This window comes from Pogona vitticeps, chromosome 2 (assembly GCF_051106095.1).
Source record: "Pogona vitticeps strain Pit_001003342236 chromosome 2, PviZW2.1, whole genome shotgun sequence".
NCBI classification, from domain to species: domain Eukaryota; kingdom Metazoa; phylum Chordata; class Lepidosauria; order Squamata; family Agamidae; genus Pogona; species Pogona vitticeps.
Genome location: NC_135784.1, coordinates 29,283,871 through 29,307,125, shown reverse-complemented (window position 1 = coordinate 29,307,125; position 23,255 = coordinate 29,283,871). Strand labels below are relative to the sequence as shown.

Sequence of the window (23,255 nt, the reverse complement as noted above, 5' to 3'; positions counted from 1 at the left end):
AAAAAGAAATTGGAGAGGCAGAATGGCCGTGGGGTGAGGGGGAATTCATGGGGTTTCAAGCTGGATATAGTCAGGCACATTTGCTAATATAACAACAACAACAAAGTTTTGAGATTCACTACCAGTTTCCGTCCTTGTGTTGTGATTCTGGAAGCAATATCTGGTTTCTGCTGCATTTTCCATATGTCTTACTGTGGAAAGAAGTTGCTACTGTCCACGGTATCTGCCTCTTATGTGCTGATTTGTCGGACAAAGCCCATCTCCAGGCAGCAAGACTAATCATTCTGGCAGCAGGTGTGTGTCCGTTTTGGTATGGCATCCGTAGGCACAGTATTGTTTCAGATTTCCACCTGGCCATTATCTGTGCCCATTAGGCAGAGCAAAGCAGTACGATTCCTGATGAAAGGGGCCAAATTGGTTGGTTATTTGCTCTTAACATTGTTGTTACAATGACTGAAGTGGCGGGAGCGGAAGGTTTTCTGACTCAGCAGGAAACCACACGCAATCCCAGTTTAGAGACCTTTTGAACTTCTTTAAACATTTAAATTGTTTAAATTAATCGAAAGAATAAACATTTAGATAGCCACATATCTGTGCATGTCGGGGGGGGGGGGGGAATAAAAAACCCAGCATGATATCTCCGTTTTCACAAGGTTATTGAGTCCTATCTGTCTACCTGTTTGTCTTCTGGACCAGAAGCTGCTCAAGTTCTAATCTATCCAATTTTGCTACACCAGTGCTGGTAAACATTTCAGGTGCCCCGCCTGACCAATCTAGCTTTTGTGCCTTAAATGCAGCACCAAAGTTCTGATAGATAGAACAGGTTGCTGTCTTCTGAAGATGCCGGCCACAGAGACTGGCAAAACGTTAGGAAGAACAACCTTCAGAACACGGCCAAAGAGCCCGAAAAACCCAGAACAACCATTAGATCCCGGCCATGAAAGCCTTCGTGAATATATTCTGATAGATACTTCAGTGGTTTAGCCATCTAGAGGTTAGGAGTTTGATTTCCCCACTGGGCCTCCTTGACAGGAGTTGGACTCAAACATCCATAAAGTTCCTTCCAGCTCTGGAGTTCTAAGATGATGATTGACATGAGCATGTAGTATATTTTGTTTGGCCAGTGGTGCTGATGGTGTGTGTGGGTGTGGGGGTGTTTATGTTTGGTAGCAATTCCGCTGGCATTATCTTGTCTTGCTTTGTGGATCTTTGTTGGGCATGTTCAGATGACATCACCGATAACGTGCAGAGTTGGGAGTGGTGTTGGGTGAAACTTACTCCTTTTTCCTGCCACCTGCTTACACTGGTAAAGACCACAACTGCAAAGCAATTTGTAAATTGTATTTTTAAAGTATCTCCCTCACCTAGTTTAGTATCATAAAATAAATATAGCATTGCTTTAAATGCTTATCATCCTTGTTAATTTAACACTCATTTATCTTATTTTAAAAAAGATAGGAATTCAAATGCACATTAATTAAAATACATTAAATGTGTGCATGTGTTTTATGCATTTATGTGTTACATAACAATTATATATGAATTATGAAATACAGTACACAGATACCAGTGGGTGGGGGTGGTCACTTCTGTAAAGGGCCGGCAGAAGGTGGAGGTAAGAGGGTGGTGATAATGGCAGAGAAACATGAGAGGGAAAGTGGGTCTATGTGATATTTTGAAACGTAAAATGCACATGCCCAGGATAATTAAATGCTTCTGTGTGAAAAACAACAGTGACTTAAATGCTGTTGTTTGTGTCAAACTTGGAACAACTATCCATGTGATCATGTCCTGAGAGGCTCAGCTCTTTAGAAAACAAAGAACAACTGTCTGGTCCAAGGAAGTGCATATGGATTCAGAAATATTTGGAATTCACCGGATAATGCCATATTTGGATAGTTCCAAATATATCCAAATCTAGATGTGATAGTTCCGAAGATAACTAATAATATTTCCTAATATTTGGAGTCCCAAAGCCTTTCATGGCCGGGATCCAATGGTTGTTGTGGGTTTTCCGGGCTGTTTGGCTGTGTTCTTAAGGTTTTTCTTCCTAATGTTTCGCCAGTCTCTGTGGCTGGCATCTTCAAAGGACAGGAGTCAGAACTCTGTGCGTGCTCTGTTGCAGTTTTTATTTATAGCTGTGGGATCAGCTTTTGTCCTTTTCAGGAGATTGGGTGATTATGGTGATCAGCGTGTTTTTGCTGTGGGTGTATTGTTGTGTAAAGGGGGAGAAATGATCTGTCACTGTGATTGATGGGTGTCGTTAGCTGGTCTTTCCTGTGCAGTGATCACTGGTCCTTGTGGCTGGGTAAGAGTTCGTTGACCTTTTGCAGGCTGTATTTTTCAGTGCTGGGAGCCAGGCTTTGTTGAGTTCACGGTTATTTTTAGCTTTCAGCAAATGGGGAAGTTTCATGTTCAACCTGAAAAACACTCAATCGCCCCTTTCACTCTGTCTTATTCTGCTTGGCTGAGGACCATCAAGCTTTAGTTTTAATTTGCTTTTTAAAATCTTTATGGGAAGGGAGTATAAGCAGGCCAAATAGCACAGTCAGTTGGGTACCTGTCTGTAGAGCCTGAGGTAGGGCATTCAGTTTCCTCACAGTGCCTCATGGAAGAAGAACCAGTCTGTGTAGCTTTGGGCAAGCTGCCTGGTCCCAGGGCACCCCAAGAAAAAGGGCATGGCAAACCACTTCAGAGTATACCTAGAGAACTCTGGAAAGACGTCACTAACTATAACTCAAAATCAAATTGACAGCACATAATTATTATTAGAAAGATTGTTGGGGTAGATGACAGTTGGGGAGGTGAAAATAAGATAAGAATCATCAACTATCCACATGTTTCTGCAAACGTATCTATATTTACTGAGATATAAATCCTACCAAATTCAACAGGGCTTACTCTCCGATAAGTATGAATAGCAAGGATAATTCTCCAGATGCTGCCAGACTCCCAACTCCCATCAGCCCCAGCTGTTATGATCAGTGACATGGGACAAAGGAGCTGTCTGATTTTCAAACATAAGAGGAGCCATGATGGAACAAAACTAGGGCCAACCTAGTCCAGGGTTCTGTTCAACCAATTGCCTATGGGAAAGCAGTACTTGAATATCACGGGTAGCCCTACTTTGCAGCTGCCCACCAAGATAATACACAAAAGTGAAATTGGAGGTGATACACAGGTTTGAACAGCCCTGACGTTCCTGAATTTATTTAACCCCTTTTTCATGGCAGTCAGATTGGAAGTCATTACTACATCTTGAGACAGATCAGATAGATGATAGATGAAGAACTTCCTTTTATCAGTCCATTTAGTGGACTTGCCATTTAGTGTCAATGAGTGACTTCTTTGGGTTCAAGTTTAATAAGAGGAAGGCAAAGATTCCCGCTATTTCTAAATATCATACATCATTTTATACATCCTCGTAACATTTCACCCTTTCTCAACAATTTTCTAAGTTTGGCAGCCTTGAATGCTGCAACAGAGGGGAATTACTCCAGTCTCTTGATCAATTTGATTGTCCATCTCTAGAGGTATAATGCAGTTATTTTTATTTTAAAAAAAATTTAGATGAAAGGATGAAGAATTGTACACAATGTTGTCTTCTATGGATTTGTATGAGGGGAGAATGTTTTTGGCATTTCCCTTTCCAATTCGTTCTATATTTTTTTAAATTTGATCAATTCCAACTTCTTGTTGTTAGGCGCTAAAAAGTTGTCTCTGACTTATGGTGACCCTATGAATGAGCAATCTCCAAAAGGCCCTGTCCTCATCTGCCCTGCTCAGTTCTTGCAAATTCAAGCCTGTGGTTTCTTTTGGGAATCAATCCATCTCGTGTTTGGTCTTCCTCTTTTCCTGCTGCCTTCCACCTTTCCCAACATTACTGTCTTTTTCAGAGAATCCTACCTTCTCATAATGTGCCCTAAGTAGGACAGCCTCAGGTTCAACATCTTTGGCTTTAGAGATAGCTCAGGCTTGATTTGATCTAGGACCCGCTTGTACATCTTTCTGGTGGTCCAGGATATCGGCAAAGCTCTCCTCCAGTACCACGTTTCAAACAAATCAATTGTTTTCCTGTCAGCTTTCTTCACTGTCCAGCTTTCCAATTTCTTAGGCATCTCTTTTTATTCAACTGTTTGCATTATTTTTAACAATAATGAAGAGACTTTGACAGATATACTATTTAGTGCACTACATAAACACCTTCTAGCAGGATGGAATCCTAATGACTTTCCAGCCAGTCTTGAGTTGCCTCTCCATCTGAGAAACAAGGCCAGGGGCTTTGAATAGAAGTTGCATTCTAAAATATGAATTCTTTTTTTCCCCAAGGTGGATATGGGAAGCTTGCCCTCTGGAACTGTAGCAGGCAGCCTATCAGCTGTTCTTTTGAGGGGACCTTTTCTAAACATGTTCACTTGCAGGAAAAAAATGTCCCCCTCCTCGTGGTATCAAAGAACACAGGGATAGGACATACAGTGTATCACAGAAGTGAGTACACCCCCTCACATTTCATAAATATTTTAGTATATCTTTTCATGTGACAACACTGAAGAAATGACACTTGACTACAATGTAAAGCAGTGAGTATACAGCTTGTATGACAGTGTAAATGTGCTATCCCCTCATTAATGTCTAAACCACGGGCAACAAGAGTGAGTACACCCCGAAGTCAAAATGGCTACGCCGTGAAAGCCTTCGCGAATACTTACTGTGATATACAGTACTCTGTGATATACTGTATGCTAAAAACCAAGTAATTAGTAGAAATAATTCAGTATTACACCGACAGGCTGCAGATTTACAGCCTACTTGGAAGGTGCCAGGGGCTGCATGGGGGAACCATTCACATCCAAATCATCAGTTCTGTCCCTAACTTGTGGTCTTCTTCCTAAAAATTAAGGTCTCAGTGCTCATGATTCAGGATAAAGAGGAACAAAGAACAAGTCTGTACACCAGGTCGAACCTAGCTCAGTATGCTGTACATCTTTTTTCTCCAGCATAGTGACCCCTCTCCACACACACATTCAACTCTAACTCCCATTGTCCCCAAACAACATAGTCATCTATGAAATTCTGGGAATTATGCCTCAACACTTTTGGAAGCCACCTCCTTGAGAATGGTTGGTCTATAATACAGCCGCCAAACGTTTAATACAGAATATCACAGACAACCTGTACCCTCATCCAGGAAGGGGGGAGGTAGGGTCTGGGAGTTTAAGGTCAGAAAACACAATTTTTCCAGCCTCTGATCTACAGTGACCGAGAGTTACTGAATCAACAGAGTCTGTGGCCTTGCGCCCAAGAAGCATGTGCTCTTCACTACTGTATTTTAATCCTCAGCCTCTCTTTCATTTGCCCTCAGAGCTCATTCACCTACTGCTGTTATTCAGAGCTATTTCCACTGGAGGTGGGTCTTTGGCTTTCACGAAGCCCAGAGATAAAACATTCCTATTCTTTTGTTTTTATTTTGACCAGAAATCAGTGAATCTGGGGTTCCCTCGCCTGGTATGCAGCCAAGACCTTTACACACAATTACAACCCACACGTCCATCACAGGCCAGGTCACCTCCTTGAGTAATCAAGCCCTCTGGCTCAGGAGGGGCCTCGGGGAAAACCCAAAGTAAAAGATGACACGACGGCATTTGGAATGTGAAGAAAACCCCAGGCTCCCTCTGGTCTCCTTTCAGGTCAGGGTGACTCCAGGGACCCTTGGTGAGCACAGCAGTGTCAGCCCTGACTCTGAAGCCCCCCCCTCCCTCTACGGTCACCATTCACGTGACCACAGAAAAGGCAAACCCCAGCTCTTTGCACTGCTGGGTTTCAGATGAGGTTGCAGGAGCTGATTCACGGCTTGGAATCTGAGGAACGCCGCTCTATGATCTTCAGTGTGTATTTGCCCTCCTCCCATCCTGCTGGCTTTTTCCCGTTCTAGACTCCCACGTCATTCCTCTGTGAGTCATGCTGAGGCAGACTGTAGCCGGTTCGGGGGCATTGCGTGCATCCTAACACAGAGAGAAAGGGATTATAAAAATAAAAAAAGGAATACCTCTGGGGTCAGGGAAGGGAAAATGTAATTTGCTCCCATTATCTGACAAAAGATGTGACCAGTAAATTCATCATTGCTACTTGCTACAGTCTTTAAAACTAATATCGCTTGCATTCCTTTTTTAAATTAATTATTGTCACTTTTCATTACTTTGAAAAAACTTAGAGCATGTCATGAAATTTGAAACAAGTCCTGCAAAATGCCTGTGAATAAAATGCCTGAAAATTAATTTTAAAAAGTGATTAATGTTCCCTTTAGCTCTGTTCACTCCCCACATCTTGCACTACTTTAAAAAGGTATTTTTCTTATGTCCTGAGTGATTACCGTTAACCCATTAGTTATTATTTGTTACTTATAAATTCTGGTTGTTTGTACAGTAAGCATGCTCTTATATAAGGTATCAATGGTCTAGGGTCCTTCTGTGGTGCTATTTGGCCACCTGACCTTTCAACTGATGAATGATCAGTTCCTCTTATTCCTTTATTGTACTTGTAAGTTGCATTTTTATCCTGCCTTTCTTCAGTGAGGACACATGGCTTTCTTCTCTGCTGTGTATTCTCGAAACAGCCTGGTAAGGTAGGCCAAGCTGAATGTCAGCTAGTAGATTTTTTTAAAATGGTTCAGTGTAGAGGTGACCCTAAATTTCTTGAGTCAGTGGCATTCAAGTTTTTTATATCAATTGAAATAAGTTGTCCTCACCCCCATTAACTGCAAAAGAAATAAATTAAATTAACACAAACCATTATTTAGAATTTGATGTGCTTATTCTTATTGTTTTAAGTTAAATTATTGCTGTTATTTTTAATTGATTTTAAAAAACTTTAATTCTAATTGCCTTTCAATCATATAATTCATTTCTATTTTAAAGTTTGTTATTTTATTGAATTCCATTCTATTATTGTTTTAAATTGTCCTGCCAATTGCCTTGAATCACATTTCTGGGAGAAAGGCAGTATATACCTCAAATATCAATTATAAATAAATAAGCATTTTAAAAATAAATAAATAAGGTGCATTATCATCGAAAGCTTGCTTTTTTTTACCCTTAACGCCCAATAAAGGTATCTATCACCTGTTCCTGCATTTGTATTGTTTCAAGGACCATATGGCCTTGTCCTGATTTTTTCCTAAGCATGGCAGGCATTTAAAATAAAAGCTAGATTCCTACTGCCAGTTTATGCCTGCATAAGGTCTTGGGGGCATATTACCCCTCATTAACAAGGTGCTGGTTTATCAGGCAAAATCCAAAGAAACAAAACAAAACAAAAACACGTTGCACCGTAAAGGGTAACTATTGTAGTTTCATATAAGCTTTTGTGGACATGTCCACTTCATCAGACATAAAGAGAATGAAATGGAACGAAATGTAGATGAAATATCAGTTTCACATTCTAAATGCTCATAGGTTACATGCAGTGATTGGGCCTCGGTTTGTTTTACAGCCCTGTTGTAAAAATACTTCAGGAAGACAGAAAACAAAGCCTGAGGAAAGTGAATTATCATTGAAAACTCCATCTATTTTTCTTTTCTTTTCTTTTCTTTTCTTTTCTTTTCTTTTCTTTTTGGTTTATTTTCTTAATGGTCCAATAAAAGTATCCCCTGTTCCTGCATTTGTATTGTTTTGTGGACCTTGTCTTGATATTTCCTCTACATTTCATTCCATTTCATTTTGTTTCCTTATGTGTGATGAAGTGGACGTGTCCACGAAAGCTTACGTTAAACTATATTCATTACTCTTTAAGGTGCCACATGTTTCTCTCTGTTTTTTGGTATGGTTTCGATTTGTTTTGTTTTCTTTCTTTGCGTTTTGTCTGATAAGCTTGTACAGACTCACATGGCTACCTCTTCTAAAGGCGTTCGTTGTGTTCCTTGATGAAGTGCTAGCTCCAAGAAACAGATTCTGCCTAACTACATGTACAAAGAAACCTGCCTTTCTTGGTAATTACTGCCAAGAAACGTTAATGGTCTCCTTTGCTTGCAAACTAAGAATTGCCCGTCGGTTAAAATTCTCCAGTCTACCACAGGCTTTAATGCACAGCAGTTAGTCAGGGAGCTAATTTAGGGTTTTGGAAATATGTGCCTTTGCTCCAGGCAGGTCAATTGCATTGCATAACAGCGTGTTATTTTATGTGGAGGGCAGGGATAGAAAGAGTGGAAATAAGAGAGGAAGAAGTGGGGTGGGGAGAGAAAAGCCCAGAGTTCTTAGTCCCTCCGTTTAGGCAGCTGCCCCTTCCTTTTATTCTGTCTTCATCTATTGATATTTTCATTCCTCTCTCTCGCAAGGGTTCCCTTTCCTTTCTTGATGGAGCAGAATGATTTGCAACTCATATTTATCAGTTGATCACATTTTTAACCTCCACAGTTTAGTTGGCAAGTTTCCCAAGAGTGGCTTACAAAGATCGATTATAAGAAGCTCTCTGCCTTTTAAGGTGACAATCTGAATGACATGACACAAAAGGAGAAAGAACTGGGAGGGAAGAGGAAAGAAGCAAAGAGAGTTCTTAGGAACAACATTCTGCCCAATTTATTCCTGCAAAGGAGGATGGGAGTTCCTTGATGTTAGTCCTTCTCTTGTGGATGGACGGGACATTCTTTTGGTCTAGAGCAGTGGTTCTCAACTTTGGGTCCCCAGGTATTCTCAGATTACAACACCCAGAAATCCTGGTGAGCACAGCTAGTGGTGAAGGCTTTGGTGAGTTTTAGTCCAAGAACACAGGGGACCTAAGATTGGGAAACACTGATCTAGATAGTCTTTTGGTGATTCAAGAGCAGGAGCTTTCCAGTGAAGCCAGAGTGTGCTGGCCTTCCATTTTAATTAATTCATTTAATTAAATAAATACATTCCAGATTGCCAGCTGCCAAGCCAAAAACATAGGTTGCCATAGTGTTAGGCCATGTCTATGTATGTGAGTTTATGGTGATGACTCAGTTCTATGGGCCCAGCTCAGCCCATGGATGATCTGGGTCCTCTCGCCCTCAGAAAAACGAGTCTCCGGTTTGTCTGATCGCTGCAACCATAGAGAATCTCCCTGTTATCTCCAATCACCGACAAAATCAGAGAGATTTTGTTTCCTATATTCAACCAGCACTTTCAGAAAGTCTTGGAGATACTGCCTAAGAGCTTATCACTGTCCTGCAGAGGAAAGGGGACAGGTTAGCAAACACTGATGACTGGCTGAAGTGTCAGGCAGGCAAGCTCTACTTGACACTTCAAAGCAAAAGCCTGCTGCTTATATACCACCCCATACTAATGCCTAAAGCACTCTCTGGGTGGTTTACAGTTTAATTATACAGGGAGGCAGCCTCCCTTTCTAGTAGCACCCTTAGTAGCATTGCTATAGCCAGAAGTTTGTACATTTTTCAGTCTAACTTTGTTTAGATAACTGTGTTCTGATGCTGGGCAGCTTGTCTCTTTTGGTTGCTGAACTCACATCCAAGTCATGCTTTTGTGTAAATCAAAACCTCAGGGGTTTTTTCCAGAATGGACCTACAGTAACAATTAATTAATGCAGGAGATGAAATAAACAGTGGTGGAAGAAGGATTGAAATACCTAGTGGTAGAAGGAAGGATGATCCAGACTGTGATAAAAGAAATGGAATGAATGAGAAGAAAAGACAATATTAGACCAGGCTTTCCAAGCAGTAACCCAAGACAACTGCAGAGAAGACCAGAAGGAGCTTATTTTCATGTTATGCTGGTGCAATGCAGATAGCAGAACCTCTGGTCATGATTTGCTGCAACTTATGAACGCCACCTAGGTGTTATTTCTGGTGCAATGTGCTGCAGAACTCAACCCAGAACAGAAAGTGTCTCTGCTGACTTGGTAACTTGCAACAATTTGCCTCCAAAGCTTATGTTGTTCGTGCTCCGCTCATGGGCGTGACAAATGGGAACTTGGCCTACAGAAGTCAAACAAGTCTAGGCAACAAGACCGGTTTTCCCCAGGAACTAACTAATCAAAGCACAGGAAGAGCCAATCAAGCTCAATCACAGATATACCAAGATTCTTTTTAAGTACGTACCAAGTGCAAATCTAGGGGGTAATATATCAACACAATGATCATTCAGGGCAGAGAAGGAACACATGTACCGAAAAGTGTGTCGACCCTCCTGAAAGGGACCTCAGGGTCATTGAGGGCCTCAGCTAGATCATTGAACTCTCAACTTCCTATTGTGGCACAAGCCGCCAGTTCACACCTGTTTCTTGGCCAAACAGGTGTTTGCTACTTCAAAGTCCCGCCTCCTCTGGTGAGCAACCACCCAGAGGCTGCAGCCTAACTTCCCTGCCTTACTTTCTCCAGGCACTTCCGTTGGGTGGGTGGCTGCCAGAGGAGGCACAGCTTTGAAGTGCTGACTCCTCTTGTTTGGCTGATAAATGAGCCAGCACAAACCAGTGATTCGTGCCTATCTCTAGTCTCAACGTAGTGTTGCTTCAGCAGGTGAACTGATGAGCATTAAAATGCATCGGTTGTTACCTGCAAAAGTTAAGTGATTTTCAAATTATGTTGAGCTTAAAATCTTAAAGCTGCAATACTGACGTTTTTACAGAAGAAGCTCGGTCAACATATCTGTGTCTTTGATGTATTGTCAGGTTGGAACTGATTTACAGTGATCCTAATAGGGCTTTCAACGTAAGTGAGATTTAGTTTTACCAGTTCCAGCCCAACAGACTCTGGTTTTTATTGTCTGAGCAGGAACTCAAACTCAGGTCTTCCATCCATCACTCTATCCAATACACCACACTGGGTATCCCCTCAAATATAATGGCTTTTCCCCTGAGGGCGGATGGCCTAGGATAGGATTGGGCTGCACATCTTTGACAGCAAAGTCAATCAGGAGGATTTAAAGACAGCGGCCAGTATCTTGCCCAATATTTCTGCACACAGAACTTATGAACACAGAACTGCAAAAACTGCCACAGCTCTCTGTTAAGGAGCCAGTCCTGTGACCAGGTGACCATAGTGCATAAAATGCATTATGGTCAAAATACTGTAGCTAATTTGTAATTTGATTTATTTTGCTAGGAGGTGAGCCCTCCCATTAAGTTTACTGAGATGTCTTCCCCAGGCATTGGCCTGTGAGGGGCAGTGACTTGCCACTATCACCATCTTTTTAACAGCCTCTGACAGCATCAGTGGCCTTTTTGGGTACTTTGTGGCTGTGGCCAATGCTATAACTGGCATATATTGGACAGGATCTGCACAAAGCAGAGCATATAGGCCATCTCTAGAGAACCGCCCCAGCTGTTTTCACGCTGTGATGAGGCCACAGCAGACAAATGACTGATATAAGGCCCTCCAGAATCCCAGATACTTCACCCTAAACCATGTGTAAAGCAAGCGCAGATAAAGTGTGCTTCTCCAGATACTGCAAGACTACAACTCCCACCATCCTTCACACATGCCCTATGCAGGCTAGGGCTAATGGCAGTTGCCCTCCCACAACCACCTTGAGGGCCACACTTTTCCCTCAAAGCATGGTGGGCAAAGGGAAGGGCAGGGATTGCCCGGGCTGTGGCAGTGCCAATGCGGGCAAGTCTCTGTGGCTACCCCACCCACAATGCCCCACTTTGAGAAAGGACTGCCCCTACCCAAACAGGAATTTGTGAGTTAACAAGTGGTAAAGTTTTTGATTATAGATGGGTATGAACTGAACTATGAACAGAAAAAAAAAACGGGTTGTGGTTCAGTTTCTGCTGAAACAAAATGAAGCCCCAAACTTTTTCCTACCTGTTGCTTTGTTCCAGCAAAATGGATGCCCCCCCTCTTCCCTCTGCGCCCCCAATTGCCTCCCCACCTCCCCTTGCCTCTTTCTCCTCTTCCTTCCCCCACGGCTGCCATCTCCAAAGATGGCAGCCCAATGTCCCTTCTGGGAGCTGGGCCTGCTATCTCTGCGCATGCCTGGCTTCTCCGTGTGGTGACAATGGCAGCAGTGGCACAACAGGAGTAGGAAAGCCCGCCTGCCCACCGGGCACAAACTGAAAATCAAGCCAGTTTGCGGTTCAGTTTTCTGGGTAGTTTGTGGTTCCACGAACCATCTTGAACCACAATTTTTCCAGTTTGTGCCCCTCTCTCATTCTGGTTCTACTTTATTAGCAAACTGTATGTGGAAATAGTGGTTTCTGGATAATTAAGAAACACTGGGTTAGTAGTAGATGTATTTTTAATTTGCACATCGCAACATCCTGGATTTCACAACACATGCCATAACAATCCGTATTTCAACAAACCATACCGTAGCTTGGTATAATATGCAAACGTAGTGAATGTATTACATAAATGAGACCTTAGGTTGGTGCAAATTCACCGTTACACCTTTTTTGTTTACTTCTTTTAGTATGGAATATCTCTCAAACCGTGAGCCCTTTTGATGTGTCCCCGTTCAACTTGGAGAACAAGTTGTTTTTTTCTAAACCAGATGCACCACAAAAAGTTGCTATTCATGCGGGCTTGTATTTATGCGTGAATAGGAGAGGAGAAAATAATTATTTCATTGTTCCTTTGACTGGTGAAAACCGGCTCTCTCCATGGAGAGTTTGAGAAATGTGCTTGTCTCAATCACTTCCAAGAATTCACGCTTCAGCAAGCTCAGCATAAATATATCACAGTCCATTACCAGCAAGAGAAAAGGCCCTTGGCATGTTTACCAAATATATCACTTTAGCAGCGCTTATTTCTTTCTTCCTGAAGTCCAGACATTCTTTGGCTTCGGTTCCTCAGAGGCCAATTCACAACACCGGACCTGGGAGGAAGGGATTTTAGGTCTACAAGCTGCAATTAAGGAAACTAAAGGTAAAAGGAAGACAAAATCTCTTGTAATAGGAACCTCTTATAATAAGTAACTTGCATTTATACATATATTGTGCCGGTAATTCTTATTACTATCCAGTATGATAGGCTAGGCATTATTGCAAATGAGGGGGAGTTTGCCTCAAAATGGCTGCTCAGTGAATTTTCCATCAGGTTTTGAACTAAGTAATTCCACGCCTGAGGATGCAGACTAGATATTTGGATAGGAGATGGCTTTCTCTGTGGTTGCATTGAAACACCAGCTAGGAAACTCTACAGTGCCCCCCCCCCCCTTTGTTGTCCTGCCAGCAGGCTAAGACATTTTTATGCAGGCAAGCCATCAGCAACTGATGGCATACAGAAGGCAAGGAATCTAGGCCTGGATGTGCTGAGGTTCTGTTTTCAGCATAAACTGATCTGCCTTTTAGCCAAGATCTTTTAAAAATGTTCTGATTTTAATTGTCGTTTACCATCATAACTGGTTTATTTTAGTAGTACTGTTTGTCGAATATTTTATTAGCTGCCTTGGATACCTGTCTTGGGAGAAAGAAAATATACAAACTAATTAGCTAAGGGCATTACCACTCAGAAGTATGTCCTTGGTTGATGCAAACTTCTTTATATTGTATAGGTAAAGGTTCCCCTTGACATTTAGTCCAGTTGTATCCGATTCTAGGGGGCAGTGCTCAACCCCGTTTCCAAGCCGTAGAGCCAGCGTTTGTCCGTAGACAGTTTCTGTGGTCACGTGGCCAGTGCGACTGGACACAGAATGCCGTTACCTTCCCACCGAGGTGGTACCTATTTATCTACTTGCATTTGCATGCTTTCAAAGAGCTAGGTTGGAAGGAGCTGGGACATGCGACGGTTGCGTGGATTCGATCTTACGACTGCTGGTCTTCAGACCTTGCAGCACAGAGGCTTTTGCAGTTTAACCCGCAGCGCCACCACGTCCCCTCTTGTATACCGTATAATGGCATTTAAATAGCTATTACTGTTCACATGGAGATGTTTAATTATCCCAGGAAGGTGCATTTAAACCGTCCACATGTTACACAGACTCCTTTACACTCTTATCTTCCATTATCACCACCCTCTTGCTTGCCCTTTTGCCAGCATTGAAATCTTCCCTTTTCAATGTTTTTTTTTCAATATTTAGAAGTAATGCTAAACTGACGAGACATATTCTGTGCTTAAATGAGTGCTGTATTGGTTTTGGGCTGTAGTGCAAAATTTTAAAATACATATTTTAAAATTGTATTTTTTAAATATATTTTTCTTCCTAGCTAAGTGCTAGAACACTTAATTAGGAAGAAAAATATTTTTACAGATATAATTTTAAAATTATATTTGTACAATTGCCCAGCAACTGGCCCATAGCATTAATACAGTACAGTTTTAGCTATAGGAAGAGAAACTAATGCATCTGGAAGTGCTATAGGGAGGGGAAAAAACCCTGCTGGCTGAAGAAAATATATTGTATACTCATGCCAAAAGATTGGATCTACTCGTGACTATTGTTGTGCAGTCACCAGAATAAATATCTAAAGAAACAATGAGTTTCGTGGGACAAAGAACGGGACAAATACCTGTTTTGTCACACCTTAACTTCAAATCTTGGTAAGCCTCACCCTCGTTTGGGAATCAGGCAATAAAAGAACAAGGTGCCATCTGGAAAAGTCTTCAGTCTTCAGCACCTGCCTTTCTGAGCTACTGTTCCACAGCTTGATCTGATTGGTGGATTTCAAGGTTTTAGGGAAAAACAAAGTTATTCGTTCTCACTCTAAAACAAATCATGGTTTATGTTGGTTTGAGAGCAAGTTCTGTGTCTACATGAGCCTCCCTCTGTTCCTTCTTGCACTGTAATGCATCATTTCTGGAGTGTGTTAAATTAGTTTCCTGTCATGTCTACACCTGGTACCCTGATTCCCCTCAAATAAGACCTAACCTGAAAATAAGCCCTAGTATGATTTTTCAGGATGCTTGTAATATAAGTCCTACTCCAAAAATATGCCCTACTGTGTTTCCCCGAAAATAAGACAGGGTCTTATATTACTTTTTGCTCCAAAAAAGCATTAGGGCTTATATTCATATATTTTTTCATGTACTGTACAACAATCTACGTTTATTCAAATACAGTACAGTCATATCATCTTCTGTTTGCTGCACAGTGGTGGAAGGTGGGCTTTCACTTAACTAGGGCTTATTTTTTGGGGGGACAGCTTATATTACAAGCATCCTGAAAAATCATACTAGGGCTTATTTTTGGGGTACAGCATATATTACAAGCATCCTGAAAAATCATACTAGGGCTTATTTTCAGGTTAGGTCTTATTTTCAGGGAAACAGTGTAGTGAAGTGAAACCCCGCCCTCCACCATTGTGCAACAACTAGAAGATGACATGACTGTATTTGAATAAATGTAGATGGTTGTACATGACAAAAATAAAACATCCCGAGAAAATAAGCCCTAATGCGTTTTTTTGGAGGAAAAAAAATTAATATAAGACTGTCTTATTTTCAGGGAAACAGGGTAGCAGTCACTTCAGTGCTGTCTACTAACCAGATTATTGAAATAATTAATGAAGCTGTGGTTTAATATTCTGATTTGAAATCAGAGATGAAATCATTTCCTTGGTTACAGACGTCATGGAAAATGGTCATTTCCATAAGTGTGGTAGTTTTCCATTGTCATCTTTGATGAGGAGGGGGCAGAGGCATTGATGATCCATGCTGTTCTGCCATGCTTTCTTACACCAGGAATGTTATGTTTGAACTGGACCAAAGTGTGCCCAGTCATATGTCCTCCAGATATTTTTGGATTGCTGTTCCCGTCGGCTGTCAGCAGCATAGCCAATGGGGAAGACTGGTGGAGGTTGTTGTTACTGTCTTTCGAGAGCCCACCCTTCCTCATAAGAGCTCAGAGTGGCTGTCGAGCTACATTAAACCACACAGTTAAAAATCTCAAAACACAAATATATCTAAAATCCCAAATTACCAAAAGGGGCAGGGGAAGGGGGGCGGACACCTAACTCATTGAGTTTGCTCAAATGTATTCAACACAATGCAAAGAGGGTGCTGTGAAATGTAAACCAAACACTTGTTTATTCCTGAAAGCTTGAATAAATGGATATGCCAGAAAGACCAGCCCCTGAAGGACAGGAGTATGGCGGTTGGGGGTGCATGAAATAAAGAAAAAACTCTCTCTCTCTCTCTCTCTCTCTCTCTCTCTCTCTCTCTCTCTCTCTCTCTCTGTGTGTGTGTGTGTGTGTGTGTGTGTGTTTCTCTGATTGAAGGTGAGCCCATAACCAAGGTGCCACAAAGAACATCTGGAGGGCCACAAGATGCCTTGCCACCCTCCATAAATATTATTTGGCACTTCAGTGATGGTAAGCTGGAACAAACCCTGCCAAATAAGTTTTCATTTTCCACCTGGCTCAGACTCCGAGCTCAGACTCCGATTAATTTATGCAACTACACAAGGATAAGCATACAAATCTTTCTCTCCAGTACATTTTCCATCACCTGAAAACATGGCTTGCAAAAAGGGGGGACACAACCAGTCACGTACACACCCTGTCAGAGGGAAAACAATGACTTCCTGATTGCTTTTTATGTCTAGGATTTTCCTCAATTGGATTTTGACCCTAGTTTCTAAGCAGCTGCTGCTTTTGACATACGGAAATATAGAGACATATAAAGGAACAAAACATCAGCTAGGAATACAGTACGTGCAGGGGAATGTTGCCAGAAGGAAGAAGCTGGTTCTCTGTGAAAATAGGGTGTCACGTTCTCCATGAGGAATATACTAAGCAATCGCATCCTTCCTCTGCCCCCTCCCCAGTTAAACTGGGAATTGTGCAAAATCAGAGGCCAAAATCTCTGGCCAAAGTCCGAGAAGGAGGAGCCATGATTGAGCTATGAGACAGTGGCCACTCAGTACGTGAATATTGGGATCTACTACTCAGAAAGTGATCCTGGCTGATGTCAGACCTTACTGGCGTCTGGGCTATAATTATAGTTTCTCTGACCCTCTGTTAACCCTCAGAGTTTAAAGACACGCCAAGGGAGGGTGTGTTACACAATTCTTGCAAAATGTGGGGCTGTTCAGAACCGGTCAGTGCTAGCTGAGTTCCTAATCCAGCCCTTCAGCTTCTCTCCCTTCAGAGCACTGTACACAGACAAGGGCGCAAACACCCCAGACCAAAACAATAATTGACTATTGGGAGGTAGGAATTACTGTATTGGACTGCAGGTGAGTTATTTCACGCATCTCCTAGAGTTATTGCCAGACCATCAAGGAGCTTTGTGTGGAGAACATATTGGTGAGGGAAGATTCTCTCAAGCAACATGAGATAATACAGTGGGAGATTGCGTGTCAGTTCAAGTTACTGTTATTTGATCGCATTTTGGTGAATAAGGTAAAGGTTCCCCTTGACAATTTTTGTCCAGTCGTGTCCGACTCTAGGGGGCGGTGCTCATACCCGTTTCCAAGTCATAGAGCCAGCGTTTTTGTCCGAAGACAATCTTCCGTGGTCACATGGCCAGTGCGACTTAGGCATGGAACGCTGTTACCTTCCCACCGAGGTGGTCCCTATTAATCTACTCGCATTTGCATGCTTTCGAACTGCTAGGTTGGCGGGACCTGGGACAAGCGATGGGCGCTCACTCCGTCACGTGGATTCGATCTTACGACTGCTTGGTCTTCTGACCCTGCAGCACAGGCTTCTGCGGTTTAGCCCGCAGCGCCGCCACGTCCCTTGGTGAATAACTTGAAAGAAAGAAGAAAAATAGGAAGATATTCCAGTGGCTAGAGAGAGTAGGAATAGAACAAAGTATGAATAAATAGAATGGCCAGATTCCGACTGGATATTTAAGCTGGAGTAAGTGCTTTGGTGTAAATAACAGTGGTGCATTCCTGCTCATTAATAAATTCCTGTTGTATTCTCCATTGTGTGCCAAGTGACAAAACTAGCCCACAATATGGATTTTGAGCAGCAACTTGTGATCTAGTGGCAACTTGCTGCAGTTTTCATCACACCACACTTACACTGACTATAAAAGTACTGTATAGCCTTCTCTTGCATTTTGATTTTACATTGACATAAGTAATCAGTACAATTCTGGCTGGTAACGTATGTGCTGTGTTTTTCATTAACAAGGGTGGAGCTGAGTTATCTTTCAAAAGCAATGTAACGAATAAGATTAAAGTGACTCAGCTGGTGTAACAACTAACATATTGTTCCTAAAGCTACTTTATTTATTTTATTTTTTAGATTAGGCATCCTTCAGTCTCGAAAGACTATGGTAACGTAACGTGCTCTGTATGGAATACATGCATTTTATTTATATCTATTTAAAATATATCTATCCTGCTTTTCTTGCTGAAAGGACACCCGGCAACTTTTAAATGTAATTTTAGGCGTTTTGAGAGGTATGCTTCAATTTATTTATTTATTCATTCAAAATATTTTATCCCATCTTCCTCCTTAAAAAGTTCCCAAGGCAGCTTACATCACAAAAAAGTCAACATTTGCAAGTAAATAGTCTAACTAAGAATTTGTCCTTGGTTACTGATAAGAGAGCTACCTTCTGCTAAGACGGGAGAGAAGAGTTATTACTAATAGGCTAGCCCCTCTAGCAACCCCTCTTTCTCCTCCTTCTCCACACCCCTTGCCTCCCTCTTGTCAAAACTTATAAAATGTGTACTCTGTTATAAGTGGGTGGTGCTCTTCTTCACATGTTTGGTGGGCGAACTTGCGTCCATTATCTTTGCTTGCTTTCAGCTGAAAATAAACAAATACAGTATATATTGGATCTCCTTGTCCCTGGTTAATTGGACTATATATATCTTTTTTTTTTTTTAACAAGGGGGTGACAAAAAGGAAAAGGGGAATTGAGGTTAATGGGGAAGAGGAGAAACAATAACATACTAACGTCCATTCTATACCTATTGCCACATCAAGATTCCAAGTTACTCTATTTATTCTTTTGTGTTAACTGGACTATATATATATCAGAGCCAGGATAATTAGTTAGAAATTAGTTCTGGCACCCTTCAATGCAAATATTTAAAAAGAATGAAAAACAAAATATATTAAAAGTGGTAAATATAGTCAATACTACAACACATTTAAAAGCAACAAGGCAGATCAAAGAATGCAAGCCTTTGTTGAAGCATGAAGTGTTGTAAATCCTTCATTAATATGGTGGCGGAGAAAATGAGAATAACACAATTTGTGCTCTTTTTTTTCTTAATCCAAGAAGTAGTAGTGACAATGAACTACTTTTTAAAAAGCATAGCACTTCTGAAAGGTAATATTCCAGATTCTCAACTGGAATAAATTTCCATCTCTGCTGTGCATGTGCTCATTCTATGAGTATGAACAAGTCATAATTCTGACTCAGCCTCAGTCATTCACCTGTAAAATGGGAAAAGTACTGAACTATGTTATGTAAAGGGTTGGAAAGAAAAACGCCCTCTCCTTGAGCAAAACCTCTCCCTAGCCCCTGCACATTATTTGTATTGTTCCCTAAGATAATAATAAAAATTGTGTGCCATCCAATCTTCCTCATTACTGACTATATTACCTGGGGGTTCCCAGTGTCATCTAATGCAGTGGTCCCCAACCTTGGGCCTCCAGATGTTCTTGGACTTCAACTCCCAGAAATCCTGGCCAGCAGAGGTGGTGGTGAAGGCTTCTGGGAGTTGTAGTCCAAGAACATCTGGAGGCCCAAAGTTGGGGATCACTGATCTAATGGATAGAGAGCGATGGACTAGGAGTCAACAGACTTGGGTTCAAATACCCAGTAAATCATAGAAACATACTGGGTGGTGGGACTGGCAAAGCCACTTCTTAAATATCTTGAAAGCCCTGTTAGGTTCTGGCAAGTGGATTCTGATTTCATAGCACAGCTATTTCTCCCAGGGCTAATGGGAACCGCACGCTATTGAAATGACTGTGGACACACACACAGCCTCCTCTTACATTCCATCACATGACTGTAACTATGAAGACCCTTCTTTCTGGATCCTGTCCCCCACTTCCCTTTGTACTCAACACGACTACTCCCTTTGTTCGTCAAACATACTTCCTTCCTCTCCCCAATGAAGCCTGCAAATCCTTAGCGTCACTTCCCCTGTCGGCAGCAGCCGCATCAATTTTGGTAAATTGGAATGGGAATATTGATCAGTTGGGTCTTCCTCAAGTTTGCTCCATCCTAAATATGTGTTTTGCACATTTTGGTGGCTAGAATCCTATGTACGCCAGCATAAGTGCAACAGCATGGATCACTATGGCAAGTTGCTATGGAAGCTGTGATCTGTGCTGTGGCCCATGTCAGCAACAGGATCCTGGCTAGTAGTAATTCTTATAAAAAGCTGACATGAAACTGTCTTCTTGTTAGCCAAAGCTAACAGGCGTGGTTATTTCCAGAATGGCAGGAATTGTGCTCTAGCTACTTACCATATAGCTAGTAGAGGGGAGCTCAAGGGGAAAACAAATAATAATAACAAAACAATGAAAATCCTAATTAATTGTTTTCATTTATCCTTTTAGTATTGTATATACAATGTTATTAGCTTAAATACTGTCACCTTGGGTCCTTTTAAAGGTGGGTTAAAAATATTATAACTAAAATAAATAAGCACTAATATAATGAAACACACAAATAGCCAAACGTAAGACTTTAGACAGTCTCTCTGTTGCTGTTTATCCCATTTCATTTATTTTTAAAACATATTTTACCCCACTTTTCCCCTTAAAAATGGATCCAAGGTGGCTTACATTATGAAAAACACAATATTAAAAGCAAAAAAAAAAAAAATAAAAAAATAAAAAAATCCAGTAAACTATCAAAATATTAAGGAAGGATTCATAATATTATATTAAAAATGTTTGGTACAAACATTATGAAAAGCATATTTAGAAGCAACAAAATATAAACAATCTAGTTCGTTTTCGCCTAGACAGTCAGTCATTAAGGGAAAGTTTGCCTAAAGAAAAAGGTATTCTCCTGCTTGGGAAAGGACAGCAAAGATGAGACCAACCTGGCCTCCTGTAGCAGGGAGTTCCAGAGACTGGGAGCAGTGATAGGGAAGGCCTTCTCCCATGTCCCTTCCACTTGTGAAGGTGGTGGGACTGAGAGAAAGGCCTCCCCTAATGATCTTAACAGGGACGTGGTGGCACTGCGGGTTAAACCGCAGAAACCTCTGTGTTGCGAGGTCGGAAGACCAGCAGCCGTAAGATCGAATCCACACAATAGAGTGAGCTCCCGTCGCTTGTCCCAGCTCCTGCCAACCTAGCAGTTTGAAAGCATTTTACATCTACTTGCATGTAAAAATGCAAGTAGATATATAGATACCACTATGGTGGGAAGGCAATGGCATTCCATGTCTAATCGCGCTGGCCACATGACCACGGAAACTGTATACGGAAAAATGCTGGCTCTACGGCTTGAAGACGGGGATGAGCACCGTGCCCTAGAGTCGGACACGACTGGACTAAATGTCAAGGGGAACCTTTACCTTTACCTAATGATCTTAACACAGGCTCCTAAAGGCTGACATGGTCCTTGGTCCCAAGCCATTTAGGGCTTTATATGTTAAAACCAGCAATCTGAACTGAGCCCGGAAATGGATCAGCAGCCAAAGGAGCTGCATTAATGGGGATTTTGTGTGTGTGTGTGTGTGTGTGTGTGTGTGTGTGTTTGTGTGTGTGTGTGTGTGTGTGTGTGTGTGTGTGTGTGTGTTTTAGAAAATGTGCAAATTGTTTCCATCTGTAAAATAGATTTACAAATGTGAGTAAACCCATATCATGGATAACAGCTTAGGCAAGTTATTTGGGTTTTTCTCTCTCTCTTCATTGGAAAGAGGAAGCAAGCAACTTTTGAAAAGCAAAGGGAATTGGGCTGACAGCAAAGGGAGGAGGACAGGATCTGGAAGGAAGGATCACCATCCTCTGATGGAATGCAAGAGGAGGAAGGTCCACAGTCATTCTGGTAAACGTGGGTAAATGCAGGCTATGCTGGAGGGGGAATTTGGAGGAGTTGTAGAAGGCAGCCTTTCCCAGCACTATCATATGTTTCACCCATCCCTAGAAAGGCAGAATAAACAAACATTGCACTTGCTTCCCCCATCCATTCCCATGATCTGTCGCCCAATCAATTCATTGCCTTTCTGCAGAAGCTCATCTAGGGTCATCCCTTTCAGGAAGTTCAAGCGGGGGCCTTGGGGGTTTCCCTGTGTCTGTAGATTCTTATCTCAGAGGTCCCTTTAAGGCCTGAAAGACTAGATGGAGAAGCAAAACTGTAAAAATAAGCAAATGATGTCATTCTTTTGTTATCTGTTTTTTGCCTTGTCTTTCTCCAGCTGTTCTCTATTGCATGGCAACATCGCTTCTTAATTAAAAGCAAAAGTCAGCCGATCATAGAAGTCCAAGATCCATACTAGGTCAAAATCTTTGTGAAGAAAGCCCAAATGCCAGCAAAAACGTGCATGCAATCTTGTGATGTTTATGACTGATCCAATAAAGAGACATCTCTAATATGGACGTTTGTGCCTTTTTTTATTACATGGCAGGGGTGCTGGAGAGTTAAGAACATAAGAAACGTTTGGGGGGTTGTATCCATATAGATGCAGGAACAGGTTATACCTTTATTAGACTTTATTATTCTTAATGGTCTAATAAAGGTATCACCTGTTCTTGCATTTATATTGGTTTGAAGACCATGTGGCCTTGTCGCATCCATGTGTCTACCCATAAGTCTATCCAAATACAGTGGTGCCCCGCTTCACGATTACCCCGCTTGATGACAAATCCACTTCACAACAATGTTTTAATGGGCTTTTTTTCACTTCCTGACGATCAGTTCCCTGCTTTGGGAACCGATTCTTCGCATTACGATGATCAAAACAGCTGATTGTCAGGTTTTCAAAATGGCCACTGGCTGCTCAAAATGGCTCCCCGCTGTTTTTAGGAGGCATTTTTCACTGCACAGGCATCTGAAAATGGCCACCCTATGGAGGGTCTTCACTCGACAAGCAGGTATTTCGCCCATTGGAATGCATTGAACGGTTTTCAATGCGTTTCAATTGGCTTTTTTATTTCGCTTGACAAGGATTTCGCTTTACAGCAATTTCACTGGAATGGATTATCCTCGTCAAGCGAGGCACCACTGTAGACTTATTTATAGTTACAAGTGATATGTGGGGGTGGAGTGAGGGGTTCATCCCCTGTGCTTTTGCTGCAGCTTGTAAAAGGCTCAATATTCATCCATGGACCATTTTCAATCAGGCTCTCCACCATGGCTACCAGGGTTTGGGCAGTGAGAAAGCTCACAAGCTGTGATTTTGGTGCGCCACTTCCTGCTTGGCTTCCAATAGCATGATAGACCCATGTACTGCAATCATGGGCTCTTCCCT

The 23,255-nt window shown here is 41.8% G+C and overlaps 2 long non-coding RNA genes across 2 annotated transcripts in view; one reads left to right on the top strand and one right to left on the bottom strand.

The window, feature by feature from the left end:
* Nucleotides 1-23,255, bottom strand: part of LOC144587579 (uncharacterized) — a 127,030-nt gene that overhangs the window by 8,960 nt on the left and 94,815 nt on the right. The gene's annotated exons all lie outside the window — the stretch shown is intronic.
* Nucleotides 11,195-22,381, top strand: LOC140704302 (uncharacterized). The gene is made up of 2 exons (XR_012083400.2): nt 11,195-12,838; nt 21,705-22,381. It is a non-coding gene; the product is annotated as an uncharacterized LOC140704302 (long non-coding RNA).